Source organism: Pinus tabuliformis, chromosome 4_1 (assembly GCF_031772625.1).
Source record: "Pinus tabuliformis cultivar Carrire ecotype Pingquan chromosome 4_1, CPIR1, whole genome shotgun sequence".
Classification (NCBI taxonomy): Eukaryota; Viridiplantae; Streptophyta; class Pinopsida; order Pinales; family Pinaceae; genus Pinus; species Pinus tabuliformis.
The window spans coordinates 289506954-289525580 of NC_142303.1; positions in this window are offsets into that span (position 1 = coordinate 289506954).

An 18627-nucleotide genomic window follows, 5' to 3' on the forward strand; every position below is an offset into this window, starting at 1 on the left:
CTTGCTCTACCTTCTCTGCCTCCTTTTCTCCCTCTTCTGTCTCTTTTTCTATCTCTTCAACTTTTCCCTCCTCTGTTTCTTTTCCTTCCTCCTTCCTTTCTTGCTCTGCTATGTCACCACTAGCTTCATCTTCTCCTCCTTGTTGTTCTTCCTCCTCACTACCAGTAGGACTGACATCATAGGTTAATGCCTTTATGTCATCCTCAACTGTCATATTTCGGAAAACTTCCCATGCTATAGGGAGTGTAAAGGTATGGAGGGCTTCCTCTACTAAGATTTTGATTAAGCCATGGTGAGAAAACTGCCTTGAATTTCCTACTTGTACCTTGGTGCTAGAGTCAATGAGGGACTGAAGGAGGAAGTAAGGGATACTGAGCTTTTGAGGTGTTGGGGTATCTATGCCATATCTTAAGTCATGGAGGATTCTGAAATGATATCCATAGACAATGTTGTGCCTCCCCTCACAGGAAATGTATTTGATGACTTGGTAGCTAACCTCATCCCAGGGATATGGTATACTAGCCCTTCTAATTCCATTTTTATCTTCCACAGGGGTTTCATTATTTTGGAAAAATTTCTTCTTGGCAGCTTGGCCAATTGATTTCTCATCTTTACTCCAAGGCAACCCAAGAGGAAGGGTAGTGACCCTACTGATGAATTTAGGGTTTATTTCGATGGAGAGGCCTCTAATGGTTATAGTGGCATGTGTTCTTGTGTGAGGGACCACAAAGAGAGCAAATTCTTGGGCAATTTCATCATCAAACCCTCTAAATTTCCCAAAGAAATTCATCTAGTTTGCCGTTGTGAATATGTCCACCACTTGAGGATGTGCATGGAGCCTACTAGAGTTAGTGGGATACTTTCTCATAAACCCTCCTGTCATAGTACCTGTACTTTTTTAAAAACCCAAATATGGAGGTGGAGACAAAGAATTTTGAGAAAAATAAAAAATAGAGGAGACTGTGTTTTTTTTAAATAAACAGAAAAATTTTATGTATTTTTGCCCTCCTAAAGACTTATTTCACCCTCAAATTGAGACCACTTCTTTCATATATTGATATTCAACAGGGGGCATGCATGAACCCTACCTCTTTAGAGTGAAATTTGTGCCAAAAATCATGGTTTCTCCCTTCAAAATGACTCACTACCCCTCCTGTAGAAGCCCGTTGTCGCTCCTGTAGATTTCCTGTAGGTGCTCTTGTAGAAAACATCGAGAGAAAAGATAGGGAGAAAATCAATGGAGGATGGTGGTTATGAGGCTGTGGGGGCACAAGAGGACTGATTTCGCTGAGTTACAAGGAGGAAATGAAGGAAAGGTGGTGAGAATACGCGGGGAGGAGTGCTCATTACCCTTTAAGGATATTTTCGGTTATGAGTTCTGAGCTGGCAAGGTGTACGTTGGCCATATTCGGACCGTTGGTCCCCACCTGCTTGGTCATCATGGCCCCTCATCATAATCATCCCTCATTATTTCATCGGAGTTCACACTTCCTCCCACTACCTGTCCTTTGCATCTTATGCTTGAGTTGACTATGCGCACGTGTGGGTGACATCTCGGATAAGTGGAGTCAATTAAATGAAGGTGGCCAAGTTAACTAGCCACCTTTACCTCGTTCAATATCAACCATCTCGTTCCCTTCATATGACTCCTAATTACACAAATGCAAATAGAGGAGTGACTTAGTTACTTACTTGTGATCCGACTATATTTTCTGTGAGGTGTTGTGGCTTTCTTTGTTGCATGCCTTCATTTCCCTTTATGCATGTTGTCTCTACTTGCTGATATGTGGTTGTGTGCTTGTGTAGGTTCTTCTCTTGCTGGAGCTGAGCTTCATGTGCCTTTTCAACCTACATGTGTGCACTCTCTTGCTGCTGGTGCTGGACTTCTATGGGATCAACTGCTACAAGAATTCCTACAAGAGCTCCTGTAGTTGCTTCTCCCCTGGAAACTTTAGCTTTTCCTTATGCTTGGAGCTCGAGAATAATTCCAGAGGTGTCATGAATGATGGAGGGATGGTAGGTAAGCTTCAGGTGAGGTTATTGGTGCCTTTTCCTCTTTTTATTTTTGTTTTTTTTTTTCAAAACCAAAAAAGCTGTTTTTGTTTTTCTGTGTTTTTTTTGGGACAGGAAGAGAAAAAAATAATGATTCTTGGGGTGTGATGCAGGCTTTGAAATGATGGCAAGGAGGTTTGAAGATGGTAGGAGGGATTATAGGTTCCTCATGAAGCTTTTTTGTCCCTCAAACTACCTTTTGTAGACACTTTTGGCTCTCTGTAATTCCTACAGGAGCCTCTTGTAGAAAACACAGAGCCTCCTGTAGAAACACAGTTTTGGAAGAAAAAGGTACAGTGGGGTGAAAGAGATGCCAAAAATGATGGAGGAAGGTGTGGAGAAGGTGAGATGGATGCTGGTGTGAATGTCAAGGTCCCCTTGGCACCTTCTTCTACTCCCTGTAATCCTCTTGCAAACCTGCAATGCAATAAAAATTCATTTTTTCTTTTTTTCTTTTTTGAAAACAACTAGGGCACCTCAGAGAGGTTTTCACCTTAATTGCCTACCCTGGGCACCTCCAAGGGAGGTTTTCACTGGATCTTATTCTTTTTCCTCTCTTTTTTTTTTTTTTTGACATCACTAGGCCGCCTCAGAAGAGGTTTTGAACCCAATGATGGGACTCAAGCACCTCATTGAGGTTTTCACTTGAGTGCTTATTTTTTTCTTTTTTTCTTTTCCTTAGTGAGTGGGTGAAGTGGAAGCTAAGACATGCTCCACCACCATCACTGTTTTATTCAGATCTTCAATAAACTCTCACTTGGAGAGGAGTTTCTTGTAGTCTTTCAACCGATGTCCATTGACAAGCATGGGGATGGCTTCCTCATTAATGGTTCTGATCAGAACTGAACCATTTTCATTTCATTTCTCCACAGTGTAGGGTCCCAGCCATCTTGTCCTCAGCTTGCCTTTGAAATCTTTGTATCTTGAATCATAGAGTAGTGCCCAATCTCCCTCTTGGAATTTCTTCTCCTTGATATTTATGTCATGTCATATCTTTCTCTAAAGATGCACTACCTCTGTATGGAGAAGGGCTTGCAATCTGTATTCATCCAATCCATTGAACTGAAGTAATCTCTCCTTCTGTACATGGATGAGGTCTAGGTCCAGCTGAGCTGTCATCCTTAGGGTATTGAATTCAAACTCTATTGACAGCAAAGCCTTTTTCCCATAGACCAATTCATAGGGTGTGAACCCGGTGGTGGTCTTCCATGTTGTGTTGTAGGCCCAAGTGGCCTCAACTAATCTGTCCACCCAGTCTTTTCTATTGTTGATCACTACCTTGGTTAGGATCCCTTCCAATGCTCTGTTAGTGACCTCCACTTGCCCATTGGCTTGTGGATGGTAAGGGGTGGAAGTCTTGTGCTTGATCGTATGATGTGTGAGCGGGTCTTCAATCAGGCCAGAAGTGAACTGACTGCCTTGGTCTGTGACCAACTCTCTTGGATACCTGAATTTGTAGAATATGTTTTCTCTCAAAAACTCAGCTACTTTTTCCTTTGTCGCTGCTTTGAATGATGGCAATTTTGTTGGGGTCCACCTATAGTCCTTGTTGAGATATTGCATGACTTAGCACAGTCCCTTCGGTCATCAAGAATTCACATTTTTCCAAACTGAGGGATAGTTTCATCTCAATACACTTATCTAGAACTTTTCCTAGGTTAGATAAAGCTTCCTAAAAGTCAAAGCCATAAGGAGTAAAATCATCCATGTATATTTCTACTGCATCATGAACCAGTTCAGAAAATATACTCAATACCGCTCTTTGGAAAGTGGCTGGAGCAATCCACAAACCAAAAGCAAGGACCCGGTATGCAAAGGTACCCCAAGGACAAGTGAAAGTGGTCTTATCTTGGTCTTCCAGGCCTATTTGAATCTGATTGTACCCGCTAAACCCATCTAGGAAAGAGAAAAACTTTTTCCATGCCAGACCATCTAACACTTGATCTATGAAAGGTAAAGGAAAATGGTCCTTTTTAGTGGCTTTGTTCAATTCCTGATAGTCGACACAGATTCTCCACTTACCATTTTTCTTTGGCACTAGCACCAAAGGAGAGACCCATTCACTGTCAGAGATGGGATAGATGAATCCTGCATCAAGCAATTTCTGCAGTTCTTCCTTAAAAATATCTTTAAGTGCTGGATTCATCCTCCTTTGAGGCTGCCTGACTGGTTTGCAATCTTCCTTGATGTATATATGATGAGTACATACTGAAGGGTGCACTCCCTTCATCTCCTTATAACTCCAGGCGAAGGCATCTAGATGTTTTCTCAGCAGGTTGCATAGCTCCTTCTCCTGGGAAGTAGATAGGGATGGATTGATTTTCAATGTTCTTTCTAGGCCAAACTCTATATTTTTGACATGGAGAGAAGTAGGATCAGCCACACAGAGATCAGTTGAGGGGTTGTTTTGGGTTTCTCTTACTATTTCTTCTAATGGTGATACACTGAGAGGTGGATTCTGAATCAAATTTTCAATCATATCACCCTCATCTTGCGGTTTTCCCCCCATTGCGATTTCTAATGCACAAAGCAATGCAGAATAAACTTCATCCTCATCCTCCTCCTCCAACTAGAGAGGTATATCATGTTCTAGCAGGGGTTGGGTAGGAGGATATAGGGTTAACTACTCGAACATGTGCCCATTCTTTATGGTCATGTTCCCAGCTCGACAGCTGATGTAGGCATCGGCTGTAGCCAACCAGGGTCTTCCCAGAATGAAAGGATACCCAGTGAGCTTTGCCTTTGGCTGGAGAACTAAGAAATCCATAGGGTACTCCCAAGAATCAATGGAGACCATCACATCTTCCACAATCCCCTTAGGGGTCATAGTGGAGTAGTCTTCTAGCTGCAGCACCATCATGGTCTTCCTCAAGGAGTCTTGGAGATTAAGTTTGAGCATTGTGTCCTTTGTCATCACATTAATGGAAGCTCCCAGATCAATCAAGGTATGTGAGACCATTGTGCCATTGATGTGGACATCAACTACTGGGCTTCCAAGGTCTAGATATTTTGGACAGATTATCTTCCCCAACATCAGGTTGGACAGTTGTCCTATGACATTGATGGTTGGGGCATCTCTCTTGCACCTTCCTAGATGCCTAAAGCACTTCTCTTTGATCAATCTATTATAGATAGGCACATCTTTTATGGCTTGGAGAAGTGGTATCTTTACACATAAATGTTTCAATTCTCCTAGGATTTCAGTCTCTTCTAGGGTAGGCTGGATTGTCTTGGATAGTCTCTCAAGAAAGGGTTAGATTTGCTTTAGGTTCACTTTCCTCTTTATCTTCCTCAACCTCCCTGGGTTGAGCCTGGCTATCTAGGAGAACTTTCCTAGATCACAAGTTGATTTCTTGAATCTCAACAGCGTAAGTTGGGCATGATGGTTCCCGCCTGTCTATTGTTCGGGTTCGGATTTGGCTGGGCAAGCATTTGGGGTTGCCTTGGTGGAGCAGAAGGTAACAATTGTGGTTAGGTAGGTGGTGGAGGAAGAAGAGCAGGAAGAGAGTTGTATTGGGGCCTCCACCGCTGATGAGGTGCATTCCATTGAGGTTGTAGCTAAGCATAGGGTTGAAATGAATGAGTGGTTGGTTGGGCATGATATTGAGATGTGAAGGACCAAGGAGGTGGTGTGGACCAGGAAGGATGAGCAGGGGGGCCCCAAGAAGGTATGGAGGGGACTTGGTTGGGGTTGTAGTATGCCTGAGATGTCCCTTGCATCCCCTGTTGGTATGGTCTAGGTCCATGTGGCCTCCTTTGGTTTATGTAATAGATCTATTCAGTGACTCCTTTGGCCCCTTGGTATACAACTTTAAGTCTAGGCAAGGAAGGGCACTTGTCTATAGAATGATTTTCTTCACAAACTGAACAAACCTCTATAGAGTTCAATGGGCATTCGTTCCTAGGATGCCTCCTAGTGCATCTAGGGCAAAAAATGGCCAAAGCCCTCTCTGCTTCCTCTTGTTTTATTTTGATATGTAAGGTATCCATTTGCATGGCAAGAGTCTGCAGCATCTCACTCTTGAAGTCTTCCAGCATGCTTCCAATTTCCCCTTTAATGGATGAGTTGGAAGAAGAGGTATTACCTATGGGTTGACTCCCCCTACCTTTCTTTCTAGCTGCTCTAAAATGGCTTCTAAAAATAGTCTTTATGTCCTCATAGGATAGTTGGTAGATGTCTCCCCCAGCCAGTAGATGGAGGGTGTCTAGAAGGTCTTCCTGAATTCCCCTGAGCAGGACCAACTTCAGAGACTTAGGGTCAATCGTACACCCGGCCCTTTTGTAATTAAGCTGGAACCTCTCTTCATAGTCTTCTAGGGACTCATCACTTCCCATGGTCATTCGAAAGATTTCTTCTTTAGTATCTTTTGACCTACAATAGTCTTGATACTTGTTGTTAAAGGACTATTGCATCTGAGCCCAAGTTGTGATGCTATTGCCAGGTAATCCCATGAACCAGCACAATGTTGCATCCTTGAGAGTATAAGGGAAGAGTTTCAACTTTTGCTCATCTTCTGCATAGTCATAAGTTTGATAGATGACAGCAAACTCAAACAAGAAGGTGTCAAGATCTTCTGTAGTCAGGCCATGGAAGTGAGGTAGGGTTGAAGGACTTATATTTTTTATTTTGGTGTCCCCATTGGTCTCCTGAAAGGGAAAGGTACCCTCTATTCTTTCTCCATTTCCCCTGGCATTTCTGTTTTTAGCCATTGGCTCTAGAGGAATGTTTCCTTCTTCTTCTTCCCCTATAGGTTCTTCAAATATGTATGGATGTTCACCTAAGGGTTCTTCTTGATCGCAACCACCGAAGAAGAGAGAAGGTTGGTTGTGTGAAGCAGTGGGGGAGTTGGGCAAAAATTTTCCTGAGTTATCTCTATTCCTATGAGGCATGAAAGGAAATCTTTTTGGTTGGTTTTTTGTTTCTTTTCCCTTCACTGATAGTACCTGCAGAAACTGAAATTGTGATTGAACAAAACAAATTGCAACTAGCTGAAATGAACTTGCTGAATGGAAGTTTGCAGAATTGAAAAGGAAAGAAAGGAAATGTAGAACTAAAAGAAGAGAAATGACTAGTCTACTTTTGCCGAAATGAAATTTGTAGAATTGAAAAGGAAAGCAAGGAAATACAGAACTTGAAAGAAATGGAATGACTAGTCTACTTTTTCCGAAATAAACTAGTAGCAGAATGTTGCAATAGGAAATAGAGGAAAGCAATAATCACAGAATACTCTAACGCTTCCCCGGCAACGGTCCCAAAAAGTGGTGAGTGCCAGTATTGTAGCAAGAATGCTGCAACTCCTAGACTGCCAACTTTACTTTTATCAACCTGGTAATTTGTAACAAACTTGGAAGCATCAGTGATGTATGCACAAGTACTAGTTCTCATTGTAGGTTGTCGCTTGGTCAATCAGCGTGAGATCGCCAGGAGCTCAAGCCAACTTCTATAGATTTCAAAAGAATCTCTATGTGTGATGAAAGGAAAGAAATATTACTCTATAGAGGCTATTCTAATTGTAGAAAGGATAAAGACTGGAATGTAAAGCAAAACCTAGTAAAGCCTACTTAACAAGCTAATTCTAGTTTTGCCAAAAACACTATGAAAAACATGAAAGAAATGCCATTACCTACTCAAGGAAGTAAACAAAATCTGGCCATGCTATTTCTAGAAGTAAATAAGCAAAAAACATATTTTTGTATTTTTATGTGTTTTTATGTGAATTTCACATGCATCTAATTTATTGTGTATGAGTGTGGCAGTGAACAGGTGGCGTTGGAGGGTGGTTTTGGAGCTTGGGAGGATGTAGGATGGTGTGGATGGGTCTTAGGGGGTCTTAGGTGGCCTTCTGGAGGCTTTTCCCACACTCGGCCTTCAAAAGGGAGCCTACAAGAAAAACTACAGGAGGACACAAGGAAACTACAAGAGGAAAATAGGGAAACTACAAGAGGCCAATAGGAGGAGGCCGAGAGCAATTTCCACTATTTTTAGGGTGTGAGAGTGGGTGGAAAAGATGGTTTAAGGTTGGGGTGATGTTTTAGGGCGCCTAAGGTCTACCATGAACCACTGGAGAGAGAAAGATGATTGGGTTTGCTCAAGGAGAAAGGAAGAAGTTCTATGAAAAATGAAGGAAACTAAGGCAGAATGGAGGTAAGGTTTGGGAGACATGTAGGGCATGGATCAGATGGGGGATGTGATTTCTAACAAGCTAACCTACTTTTGGAAGAGATCTGCTGCATAGAAACTGACAGTCAGCTAAGAAGATCAAGCAAGCAATGAAATGAGTGCATCTAGAAAAATAGAGTTTTACATTAGAATGATCTAAACTATGATCTATGAAAGGAAATGCTGAGAAATGTCGTACGAAAGGAAAGCATGAAATAGGACTATTGAAAATCAAGAAGTGAACATGATAAAGGAGATTTAAAGCAAAGAAAAACTAGACTATTAACCCAGTAAAGAGCTGCAAACACTAGAAGTCCTATGAATGAGGAAAATCTGTATTTTTGGGGCAGCAAGAGAGTCTTTGTCTCAAATCATGGTCCCTGAGGGAGGAAAAGAGGCCAAGGCACTATTTCTAGCCTTTTGAATCTTTTCTGATTGCTGCTTAACCTGCTACAGAAAGCACAAATGGAATCAAACTACTAAATCATCAAAAGCAACCTATTCTTAACCATAAAAGAAAGACATCTAACATCAAATTAATCTACAAACTAAAGTAAAGCATACAAATACAAGTAAAGAGAAGCTTGGCTACTTGGATTGGGCCCTAACCCAAGAGCTTCAGCCCTCTGAGGTAACTCAGTGCTAGCTCAAAGAGAATTCCATCTTCATTATCAAAAAATAGCAAGATTACATAAAACTATCACAAAATAGTAAGCTTGAAATTTGAGTAGAGTTTACATAAGCAAAAAAAATCCAACCCTAGTGAGGCCCTAGGCCTCTCTACTTATACATCTGAAACTACTAACAACTTCCTTAAAATCAGGGAGGCTTGGCTCCCAAAACTTGAGATAACTATCAGTCATCCTCCACTTTCTCGGTTGCCTTCTAGTGCATGATTCGGTTGCTTGTACTCCGAGCTAAATGAAGGGGAATTCAAAGTGAGGAGTAATAAATGAGGGGGATTCCCTCCTATAATTCCTCTCCTCTATCTACTTTGAGTTATTGCTTCCATTTGACCACTGGATCCTTGACTTTGATTTCGAAATCCATCAATAATTTGCATTAAATACATGTTAGACCACATGGCATTATAACTAACTCAACTCACTCTATAAGCATAAATATAATCATAAAATCATACAATAACCTAAGAGAATGGTTTATTTGAGTAGGTTAGGATGTAAAATGAGCCCATATAATTACCCATTTATGAGGCTCATCACTGGCAACATCCATTTACTAGTCATGTTGGCCCGTAGTAGTCCTATGTCAGGGCAAACCCTTTTATTCACTAGCAGGTGCATCATTCCACTCCTTATATGGGGGGACCACATGGTTGGTCAAGGGCTTCTTCTTCCTATGACCCATTTAGTCCACTTCAAAATCCATTTTTATCTTCTCTCAATATACCATATTTGGCGAAATTGAAGAATGATCCCATCCATCATGATCCCTGGTGGCCACCCATGCCCGCCAAATTACCATCTAATATTCCCAAGTTTGAAGGAAATCCTAGGGAGAATCCATCCATGCACATTACCACATATCATTTGTGGTGTTCACCCAATTCTTTGGTGCATGATTTTGTTAAGATTTGCTTATTCCAACGTACGTTGACTAGGGATTCCGCAAAGTGGTATATCGAGTTAGATACTACATCCTACGATGACTTTGCCTCCCTTTCTCAAACTTTCTTGACACACTTCCAGTTGCCCACTTAGTATGATATCAACTCTGACCTCTTGTCTAATTTCAAGCAAGATGGTGCCACATTAATCTTTGATCATATTCATGAATGGTGTCGTCACAAGCAGTTAGTAGAACCAAGTTACCTTATGAGATCTTACGTAAATGGTTCATTCAATCTCTTTGACTTCAGATTGCTAAGGATGTGTTTATGTTTCGAGTTGTTACTGAGGAAAAAGCTATTTTAGCTGCCCAATAGTTGGATCTCATATATTCACAATCCAGTACACTTTATGAAGTATTTCCTAATGAACCTAGGCCTTTTGTGGACCCTCCCACGCATGTCAATGGTGTGATCGAATATGTTTCTGATTCTATGAGCCAACTTGCTATCCAACTTGGGCAATTGATTGTTACATATCTGTTGAAGGAATAAGTCCCCTAGGGCTTTGGGTCATAACCCTAGTAGAGCAGGAGTAATCTACAACAAGAAACAAGCATAACACTCAGGCAACATGCTTAAACAAACTAACTATGCGAGGATGAAATTACCTGGATGTCCTTCATTTGGGTAGTTCCAGCCAGGGTTCAAACCCTTTGCAACTCCCAATGATCTTTGAACCTAAAAATCAGCCAATTCAAATACACATAGCAGCATATAGATAAAGCAATATAGTGAAATCAACTTTATATCATATAAGTAGATGGTTAGTTATACATTGAAATAGTCATTCATATATAAACCATAACAATAACGTCAGACACATAAACAAAGTTGATATCAGGAACAAGGCAGCGTTTCTTTTATTGTAGAAAACTATAATCAAAACATGGAAAGAGTTCACCTGAGTCTTCCTCTTCCGGCTCCAAGAGGAACCGTCCTCCAGGTCTATCCAGTCCTAGTCTTCAACAGCTTCCTTCCACAACCAATACCATGATATCTCCAAGCATGTGAGAGAACATCAAAACTCAAGGAAACAAGGGTTTCTTGAACTTGGGGAAGTGCATGAAGCACAGGGATTCTTCAGACTTGATCAGAGGATAATCTCAGTCTAGTAATTCTATCCTTTCTCTCCTCCTTAAGGCCTTCCCATTGAAGTCTTTTTATACTTCTCCCAAATTAGTTTTTTAGTTTGGAAACAGTTGGGAAAAATTAAGCCACAGGCTCTATAGGTAATCAACAGGTAAAACCTATGACCTCCGCCCATAGTTAAGGAAATTTACTTTTTTTAAGTGTTTTAACACATACACGCGGGTTGGGTATAGACTAACCCACGTGTACACGCTTTTAACATAGCAAAAGTAGCGTATAGGGAGTAAAACATTGTTTTTAAAATATTTGGACCAAGTCTGGAAGGAGGGGTTGCCCTAGGCCATAACGCAAGCATCACAAATACAAAGGGTGATATTTGGAGCTATAACAATATCAATCCCTAGCAAGTGCGTCTCGCTCTACTAAATCACCCCCTCCTGAGTAGTCCACTGATGTTCTCACTATGAAGTCCACTCAACTGAAGAACAACCAACAATCAAAATGCACAGGAGTCTCAACCCAACCCTTAGATTCAAGGAGGGGCCACTAGTCAATGTTGTCGTAAATTCAAGTTCCTCTGTAAAATTTTTCAAGGTGACCACCTTACTCACGAATGCCCTCAAATGGATGAAGTCCATAGGCTTATTTCACCACCATCTACTCAACAACATGTTGTTTTGACTCATCCATTCCCTACACAACCCTAGCAACATATGGTTTCTCAACCTTCCCACCCTCCGCAAGGGGGCAACGAGGGGTCCTCTTTCCATCCTTCTCATAATTCGTTCATATTCATGTGCAATTAATATGTCAATGTGACTATGTGAGACAAATATTATGGTGTTCCTAAGTTGAGTCTTCCTTCTAAGGACTCGTCAGCTCCACCTACCTCCATTGGACCTCTCACTTTCAATAAGCATGTGGAACCATTCTATCGCCTTCCCAAGGGTGTTCTTCGAGAGACGACACACAATCCTTCTGCTTGGGATGCTCAACATTACAGTATTGTTGAAGAAAGGGCCCAGGCTCCTTGTGCCATGTCTGCCTTGGAGGTATTGAAAAGTTTTCCCCAGCAGCACAAAGCCTTGTTGTCTGCCATTAATGGAGTTGACTTGTTTGACTCTAATCCCATCGCTTTTAATGCTGATAAAGCCACTCCTTGTCATTCCCATTAAATTTCTTTCCAAATCATTGTGCATATTTTACATCGGAATATTCATCACACTTTGGTGGATGAGGTCTCTTCCACATGTGATATGTATGTATCTTGTTGGAAGGCTCTTGGCTCTCTGGCACTCACCACATCCAACACAACTCTCCAAGCTTTTAATGGACACAACTTTTTACCCAAGAGGGTTCTTCCAAATTTTTCCATTGAGTTAGGAGAGAAAATTGTCCATGTTGATGTCGAAGTTGTCGACACCACATTAGATTGCAACCTAATCCTTGGTCGTAGTTGGTTTTATGTGATGACCATAGTCATCTCATTTTTTTCTGTATTCTTTGCTTTCCTCATGAAGGAAATATTGTCACTATTGATCAACTTGACTCTTATGTTCCATTTGCTCAGATTTCCACTACTGGGAATTCTGTACAACTCATGGGAGATCACCCTAATCAATTTCATAGTGTTGGGGTTGGGCTCTTCAAAATTTCCACTCTTATGGGGGTTCTTCCTCAACTCCCTCCGCCAACACTCCTTCTACTTCTACCACAGCTCTTATGCATATGATCTCTTCCGATACCTATGGACCCCATCGACCTCCTGATCCTTAGGTGGTGTAGCCTGTTATTATGAAAGTGGATCGAGATAATAAGAACCCTCTACCACCTATTGTGGAAGAGATTTCCTCTCCGGTAGTCTCGCTAGTACCTCCTGATGCTAGTCAGAAACTCCATCCTAATATGGAATATGACCAGTTTCGTTTGCCCAAATGGGCCGCCCTCCACTTATTCCACGTGACTCCCTTGATGAAAAACCCCCTCAGTTAGTCAACTTGGAGATCATGGATATACCCATTAATAACCCTAGGAAGACAATGCCTCTTTATGCCTCTAGTCTCCCCAATTCAGAACAAACAGAGATTGGCAATATAAATCTTGAATTGGTTCAGGGGGCACCTTCTCGGTGTTCCTTGGAGTTTCCACCCATGGACTGAGTCAATTATTGGGATTCTACTATCGAACTTGCTAATGAATTGGACACTTCCTTTCCACCTATTGACAAGCATCTTGTTACCCTTTTATGTCTTGATCCTCCCTTATGTCCTCAAGTTAATTTCAAGAGTGCAACTATGTTACAATGTCCCTATAATGGTCAACCTTTTCGGATTAGGCATTTTTACTACATTTGGCATGGCCCTACTTTGGTGAGTCATATGGTTCCCTTCACCTTCATGGGTTCACGTATAGAAACCCTTGTCCTATGCCCAGCTATAGGCACCCATTAGCGTGACCTACTGGACTATGTTGCGCTTGTACATAGTTTACATAGTAGTGTGATTATTTTACCCTTTTTTGGTTTGGTGTGTGATGCGAGTATTTTTCATGCCTTATTTATGCCAAAATCCAATTTTTTTTATAACATTCATAAAATCAAAAAATACATGATCTTTTTTTTACATTATCCATGCTTATTTATTCATTATTTGATTTAACCATGGGTCAAGTATTTCTAGATGGTTTTTACATTGGGTGGCATCTTATTGCGACATCCATTAGACCTTAGGTGCATTTCTCTTGAATTGGCATATAGGGGTAGGTCATTTTTGCCGATATTGCATTTTGATCGTCAGCATCATTTTATGCCTTAGGGTTGACCCCTTCAAGTTGTGACTTTAGACTCTTTCCATTATGCATGTTTTCACTTGGCAGTAGAGCTTACCTAATGATGGATACCCTAGATAGCACGTCTTTGTTGTGTTGGTGTCCATGCATTTGATTTTATTCTCTTATTAGAATCCCTCCTTCTGACCCACCATGATCTAGAATTTGACCCACATGTCCTTTTCTTCATCTCATTTTTGGCTTTACACCTAGAGGATTCCACCACTTTTACCCTTTTCGATTTCCACTTTTTATCAACCTATTTATGCACGATGAGCCTTGGTTTCTTTCATCATCATCATCTTCTTGGCCTATTATTCACTTTGACTTGGTGTCTTACCCTTTCTTGGAGGCACCGTTGCGATGACTGGTCATATTAGCCAACCTCTTGTCCTCATTATGTTATGAGAAGTTCCAAAATTGTTGGAACCAGTTGTTATCCACTATACCACTCGTTCCCCCAAGAGGAATTTTCTTTAATCTCTTTTCAGAATCCTTAATTTAAAAAATATTACCGAGTGAACTTGTCTACTTCACGCTCGTTAAATTACCTGAAGTGTTGTCTACCCAGTATAAGTTTAACCCTTTTATAGACTGTGATAGACTAGTTACGAAAAAGGAATACCCAAGTCTACTTCAGCTAGGAGGTTCTCCCTTGTATAATTTTATCTATTTTTTGGGCTTGGGGGACAACTTTACGAAAAAGAAACTTATAAAAAGAGAAGGGAGGAAACATATTTTTCCATTAGTCATCAAAATGGCAATGTCAGTTTCATTTCCCTTGAACATGGCACATGTCTATCTCATTATCACACAGTTGGGTTTTATCTTGCCTAGGAGTCATACCATCCATATGAGTCTCTTCAATCCCATGGTTGATTGCTCTTCCAGTCATCTGGAGCATGCTTTGATTCCTCCTGTGTCGTTTCATGATATCACATGGTGTTCATTAGTCATTCTTCCAAGTCAATCTTGTGTCATGTCGCTATGTGTTCAAGGGATGTCTTAGCTTGTGTCAACCATCTGCAGTAGCATGTTGACCTTTTTGAGTCGATTATCCCTGTGTCAGTTGTACTTCACCGGTTCATGACTCCACCCATTCATCAAATCATCTTGGTCTGTTCCATGTTGATTGATTGGGGATACATTAAGGCCCTCCTTCAATGGATCTTCTCATGTCAGCTTCAGCTCATTATCTAGGAGCTTGATCTAAGAACCAATAATACCTTGGAGCTTGCATACCTTAGGGGCATACTTCCTCTCGATCGACAATGGGTTTACATCATTGGTTCCTAATTGGTCGAGTTCACTAGTTTTCAACATCAACTCATTTATTCACACTTTGTGGACTATACTAGGTACCTTCAGGTCCATTTTTCTCATTGGTGGACTCCCTCGCGTCTATTATTGGTTTACCTCATTGGCTAGTAATTAGGCAGTTTCTACCATGTTAGACTTCAGTTCATTTATTTGAATGATGTAGATTCATACCATCAGGGTTATGTCGAAGACCTTGGGCTAGGGACATCTCACCCTTATATGGCATCCTTCCCAGGCTGCATTGGAGATATGTATCATTTATGTACTCTAAGGGCTATTTGGGACACTTATATGTCTATCATGTGTCCATAGTCCTACTGATATATACTGTGACATAGATCCATGATTGTATTTGCCATTAGATATGCTCTATCTATTGAGTCACATGGATCCACTGTGTATGTCCTCGTGGCCATCTTCTAGCATTTCATTTCATGGATCCGAAATGTATTTTATGGCAGCCATGTTCAATGTTTTCTTATGACCAAACATGGGTATGCCTGCCTCAGGGATGTTATCAGCACATATGAGATTTCATCTCCAAAGTTGTCTTATCCACAGTGCTGGCTTTGTTTCCTCACTCCCATTTTGACCTCTAAGTTTTATAATAATGTATTTCGGCCATCAACTTATTTATTGACCTCATACATTATGGGCCATTTGTTATCAACCTATTTTACCCCTCTAGATCAGTGACCCTTAGTACTTGAGTCCAACTGACTTTTTCCATACTCAGGACTCTTTTTCTTCCAGTTTTACCTAATTCACTTGCACAACAGTCTATGGGAGCGATTACAGGCTCACACTCGCTCTCAGCGCTCCTCTATGGGAGTGACCAGGGACATTTTTCCCCTTTCAGTGCCAATGACTAGGGATGTCTTCTAGAGTGCCTTAGTCCCTAGGAGATCAGTTCGATTTCTCATCTATTCTAGCCCGCTAGGACTTATCTCTTAGAAGTTTCTATGACTTCTATTTGTCCTGAGCATACAAATACATCCTCTCGGGACCTCTCTTCTGCCTATTTATACTAGACTGTCTTAGAGGGTCAGCTAGTTTTGGAGAGCTAGGATCGAGACTCAAATCTTGAGATTATGTTGCTATAGCATGTGAGGTATTTTTCCATTGGTCTACTACTCTTCATGCTCGTTTCTTGGATATAGTGGGGAAAGTATGTTAGATTATGGAGAAGAGTCTTGGAGGTGAAAGTTTAGCATTGTATTGTTTCCTTTCATAATTAATAGAAATCTATGTTCCTTTCCTTACATGAATTTGTGTTCAATCTATTATATGTTGGTATCTATTTGTTTTTATCTAACAATCTTTCAAGGAAGATCACTTGTTGTCTTCATTTAGTTGTGATTGTGTGCAGGGATAGAGATTTGGGGTAGATGTGTTGGATCGCTTGAGTGGATCGCAAGATCTGCATCAAACTCAAAACCCCTCCCCAACATGCAAGGATTCCAGGTGTGATCTCTTATCTTTATATAATAGATCCAATTGGTTGTTGAACGATTGGGCATTTGGGATTGGGATTGGCTTATTGTTCCATTGATTGTATTCTTCTCTGTCTGATGATCTAATTTGGACACAATATCACGAAGCAAGAACTCCTTGCAAATTTAGCTACAATAGTATACTTTGCTTGGGGTGTTTGTCAATAAATATTGCAGGTACATGAAATAAAGATGGATGGGTTGAAACTTTGTTCTAAGCAACATGATGGAAGGAGGAATTTGTATCGAGAGGAAGGTGAAGAAGGCCTCCACCTAGGCAATCAAGAAGAAAAGAATTATGGCGAGATGCATTGTTTAAGGGATGGAATCATAATAACATATCTTTGAAAGAAAGATCTCATGACATTTTTATGAGAAGCTTGAAAGATAGTTGAATTCTATGGCAGTCATTATTAGAAGGAAGTAGATCTTGATAACCTCATTAAAAGCATAAGTAGTACTTATGGTTAGAAGTATGTCATCTAGTATAGAACCCATCACACATAATTTGGAAGGAGCATCTGTAAGATGATGATAATCATATCCTTTGTTGTAATCTTCATTAGAAGGTTCATCTCTTGAAATATGCATCGCTAATAATTTTACTTGGGATGGAATTCATTGTTTAGAAGAATGATGTTATGATGACAAAGGAATATAGTAGGTCAAAGATGATTTAAGTAGACTCAATCAAGGACAAAAAGCTATTGAATTAAGCCTAGATGACCCCATAAGAAAAGAGATATGTATGCATATGTTCAATGAGTCAAGTCATGTAATTATATAGTTGTAGATAGTAAGGATGCATGCTCTACCTAAAGAGCATGATCAAGGGAAAATAATCTCTTTCATTAAAAGGATGCATAAAGGCATGGGTCACATATTAACTAGATGAAATAAGCATAATATGTCCTCATATAGAATATCAGGTGGTTGAAAAAATGAAGGAACTATGACTACTGGCAAGTAATATGTGAATAAAGAGAAAAGAAGAGATCAAGAAAAAAATACAATTGTGGAGAAGGAATTTAACATCCTATGACTAGAATAATTGACTATGATATCTCCATATAAAGATACGAAGACCTTGGAAAAGTCTGAAAAGAAAGAAGATGCTTGAAAAATGAATATCTTGGACATGTGTCAATATCAATGAAGGATGTGTGAAGCAAGAAGATGTCATGATGAATGGCCATCACAAAAGGTAATTTGTTATTTGATGTTCCTGTATGATTTTTTAATAATGTCTGGATGGGCCAATACAGGGCTACATAAAGAGAAATGTGGATGTCATCTACAATGGATACTCATGTGGAGGGATGGAAGATATTGAAGGATACATGATGTGAAAAATGTAGTTGTATGAGAAAAAATGAGATATAATCCAATGAATCACTCTCTGAGGAAAGGAAGGATCACATGACTACCCTAATTCAAGAAGGAAAGTGATTTATGGTCAATTCCTTACATATAAGTTCCAAATATGAAGGCTCCATAATGTTAAAAATGAAATTCATGACATCGAATGGAGGAACACTACAAGCAACTGAATATCCCATGATCTCCACCAATGAAGAAAGAGTTGCTGCTAAAAATAGGTTCCTGATTAAGGGGGAGCCTGGAAGCAAGTTTGTAATTAACAAGAAACTTGAAATCAAGTCCCTAGATAAGAGGGAGCTTGCAAAAGTCCCTGGATAAGAGGGAGATTGGGTACATTCCTTTTATAGGAATGGGTACGTTCCTTCATTGAAATAGGGCATATCCTCCCTAGTTAAGAGGGAGAGAGAGACGATATTTTGGTGCATGACAAAACCCTACGGATGCCTGCGCGCCTGCAGCCATTTCTGAACCCTGCACCCTGCTCGTACCTGAAGAATCAAGCTAAGCCGCCAGTTCACTGCTGAAGGCCTTCCATGGCACAACCAGCAGGAGGGGCGGGCTCTGCCCCCCCTCCTTCGAATACCCATTCAGCCGGTGAGAAGACGAATAAAACCCCGTGGACTACTCCTGACACAAACCGCGAAACAGAGCACGAAGGCCAGAGGACCAACGAAAAG